Source organism: Bactrocera latifrons, unplaced genomic scaffold (assembly GCF_001853355.1).
Source record: "Bactrocera latifrons isolate USDA-ARS-PBARC rearing strain unplaced genomic scaffold, ASM185335v1 scaffold_170, whole genome shotgun sequence".
Classification (NCBI taxonomy): Eukaryota; Metazoa; Arthropoda; class Insecta; order Diptera; family Tephritidae; genus Bactrocera; species Bactrocera latifrons.
Genome location: NW_017535186.1, coordinates 1 through 4,156, shown reverse-complemented (window position 1 = coordinate 4,156; position 4,156 = coordinate 1).

The window sequence follows — 4,156 nt, the reverse complement described above, 5'->3', positions numbered from 1 at the left end:
AAAAAATTACAAAAAAAAAAAAAAACAATTAAAAACCTATTTTTTAGCCTCCACTGTGCCTACGACTACATTACTCTACAAAACTAGCATATAATAATTTATTCGATTAGTTTTTATTGCTTAGCCAACTATTTATATGTATAAATTACTAATTTAAATTACAAGTATATAAAAAAAAAAAACCAACGACATGCGCTAGCACTTAGCCACAGAAATGCTTCCAACAGTCTTTAAGGCACTTCATATTTGCGCGCAGCCTTATTTAATACAAACAAGCACACACAAATGAAAACATTTAAATTGGCACCAAAATTAGTTCGTAATGGCAAAATGCATAATTTAAAAATAATTTTAATTTTAACACACACACACATACATATACATACATGTGTACTAATATATAATTTAGCTGTAGACTCCACTTTAAGTTGTGGTGTGATTGAGTTTCTTTTCTATTGCCTTTATAAATACATGTGTACATTACATTTTATTATATTTTGTTTTTGTATAAAGACCTATTTACTATATGGAGATTTGAAAATTTATACATAAATATATACGCAATGATGATTAACTTATAACATGTATTATTATTAAATTATGACATAAAATATGAATAAAGAAAAAATGTATCGAAGATAAAAAGCTGTGTTTTCACTAAGAATATTTATACCCCTATATAATCTTATTTATAGCTATATACTCCACTGATATCCCTGAATCCTGACCAAAAAATCGTTTTTCAGCCTTAACGATAATCAACACATCACTTACTACAGTCTTCTAATCGCCTAACTCCTGATACTACGATAATTTCTGCCTCAATAGTCGATCGACGGTTCTTTAATTTGTAGGACATATGTACAAGGTAAACAGGACTTTTTGAATCTAGCGCCCCTGGTGGCGTCATCTATATGTCGACTGGTGCCTTAGAATACATATTTATTGATTTGCGATATCGGTGCGAAAATGAGCTTCGAACAAAGAGCCAACATTAAATTTTGTTTTAAAATTGGTGAAAATTTTTACCGAAACGTTTAAATTGATGAAACAAGTTTATGGCGTTGATTGCCTATACCGTAGCAGAGTGCACGTGTGATTTCAATGTTTTCAAAGTAGTCGTGAGGTCATAAATGACGATCAACACGTGGACCAATCAAAATGCCGAAGTCATGATTGAATTTAATGGAAATGGAATTGGACATCTCCAAAACATCGATTTAACGCATTTTGACCGAACATTTGGGCTTACGCTGAGATGGCGCGAAAATTGCTCAGAATCCAACAACGCTTGTGACCAATTATTTGGCCAAAAATCACATTTTAACCATAATGCATTTGTCCAAGAAAGGAAAGAAATGTTGTATAAAATAAATTGATTTTGCCGAAAAAACCATAAGTTCTGGTTTTTTTTTAAGTCCTGTTTACTTTTAACTCACCTTGTACATATGTATGTATGTATATGCAATAGGTAAGAAAAAAAAAATATAATGGTAATAAAAGAAGCCTAAAATTGAAAAGTTTTAAAAAAGTTCTTGCTTAGCTAATTTTAGTAAGATTTCAGATAATCTTTAAATAAATTCAATATTTGAAATGTAGATAAATTTTTAAATTCAATGCACTTTTTCCCGCTAATATATGATTTCCATTCTTGTAACATGCCCAGTTTTCATTCTGAACTATAAATTATGTTTGTCATTTTGAGATTCTTGGTAGTTCTTTACTAAATTCAATTTTTGTTTGCTAAACAAAATACTCTTTTCAATCAGTTAGATTGCCAGTTAACACACATTATTACAACTTCAAGTCCGAGAGATAGAAAAAGAGCAGCTTCTATGAGTTATAACTACAACACATATTTCCGATTAGTTACAGCACCAGAAAAACGGAAAACAGAGTCCACTTCCTTTAAAAGTCCGAACATAAAACGCAACTACTTTAAAAATTCAACACAATTTCACTGACACTGGAAAATCACTGCGGATTATATGTGTTATACACTTTGAGCACCTAGAAGTATGCAATATCGTTTTGCAATCACATGATCAGCGGTTCTTGTCTCTGCTAGTCTTTCATACACTGCTGGCGAATATTATACAGATTTACAGAACAGAAAATATTTACTTACTGTTTGTTCGTAGTAGTGAATTTTGGTGAGACTTATATAATTTTTTGGATTTCAGTCATGTATACATACATACATACCTGAAAAGAAAAAAATTAAAGCTTATTAAAAATATGTATTTTAAGTAAGCAGTGAGGGAAATAAAAGTGCATGGTAATTTCAGCTAAAAACAGTTGAGCAATAATGAATATTTTATTTTTGCTAAAAACAAAATTTACAAAAATATTTTTAGAAAAAAAATTAAATTATGGTGTCTTTGACTCAGGGCGAGAACTGAAAAACAGTTGCGTAGTAGCGGACATTTAAAGTTTTTGCGATCGAATTTTGATTTAATTATTATCAGAATTATAGCACTTTATTTAATAAATATCGACCACCATTGCGCATCTCAAGTTCAAAAAAAAAAAAAAAAAAAAAAAAAAAAAAAAGGAAAAAAAACCGTCGGCAGAAGCTCGACCAATACAGCTGCCAAACATATATGCACAGTACGATTCCTGTTTTAATTAGCATTAGCTAAATGATTTCAACAGAATGGAGTTAACGTGCTACCTCTTTTGCTGACTTGACTCACTTATAAATATATCCATATAAGTACTTATTGTAAGTTTGTGGCTTGCCTGAGCATTCTCGTGGGTCTGTTTTGGGCCAGTTATTAAACTAATGACCCTACTTAGTAAAGTAGATGATGATTAATTAATAAATCTACAATGCATATTACGCTTCTAACCATGTACTTAAAAATATATGCCTTTTCAAAGATTTTGTGATAAATTGAATCCTCTACAAAATGGTTTTTTATATATTTTTTTTTATTAAATAAAGCGTTTACGAGATATTCATCCAAAAATCAGCGAAAATGAAAATTATAAAAACAAATAAATTAAACAAAAAATAATCACAAAAACAATAATTAAAAATATGAGCTTTTAATTTTTTTAAATTTACTTTTTCATTTTATACTTGAGAAAATTTTCTTAAAAGATTAGCTTTTTGACCCACCCTAATAAATATTGATGTAACTAAGGTATAATGATACTTTCTATATCTAGTCAAAATGCTTTTTTTTTAGATTGTGTAACTAAAGTATAATGATACTTTCTATATCTAGTCAAAATGCTTTTTTTTTTAGATTAATCGATTACAATAAAATCATAACCAATTTTTTAGAATCATATGTAGTACTATGAGCATAAAATAGTAACGCTTCATTCATAATTTTAAAGTAAAATTCTAAAAAAATCTATGTCGTCCCCTTCAAAGTAATCCACTTGGCCTCAATACACTTGTGGCAACGTTTAAAGTCTTTAATTAACTCAAATGACCGAAGCTATGAACCTTAATTTGGACCTGCTTTAATGAGGTTTTTTGGGCTTTGGCTCACCTTTGCCACGATATTCGCACGATTGTTTGTTTCAAGACATCCTGACAGTTACACAGTCGTTAGCGAGGAAGTTGGTTTTCGAAAAAATTTGGTGAATTTAAAACTTTCACTTTTCTTAGGCTCAAATGCTTTTTCAAAATGGGTTTCATCAACCTTTCCGATATTCCAACGATGCCAAACAGATCTTTGATGTTAATCTCCCATTTTCAAACCGCAATTCCTTTATTTTATTGTTGATCATCAGTTGATATTGACGGCCGTCCTGGACGTGGTTCGTCGTCAACGCAAACGCAAACAAATTTTGTGGAACTTTTTTGTTGAATACTTTCACTCATCCTAAAAGCCGCAGAATGCTCTTTATGTACTTTATTGATGTAACTTTTTAACAGATCATGAAAATAAAATGTCTTACTATTTTTACTTTACGCAACGTGAACGTAAGGAAGGACAGAGTTCTGATACAATCGAACACTATGTATTTCTGAGAATCATAAGCTAAATGCTTGGAGTGTGAAATTTGTTGAAATATCTGGATATTCATAGGAATAATAAAGATTCTTTATTTCGAACAAATATTTTAAGGAAAAGTTCTGAACTGATCTGTGTTTTTTTATACTCTCGCAACAAAGTTGCTAAAGAGAGTATTATAG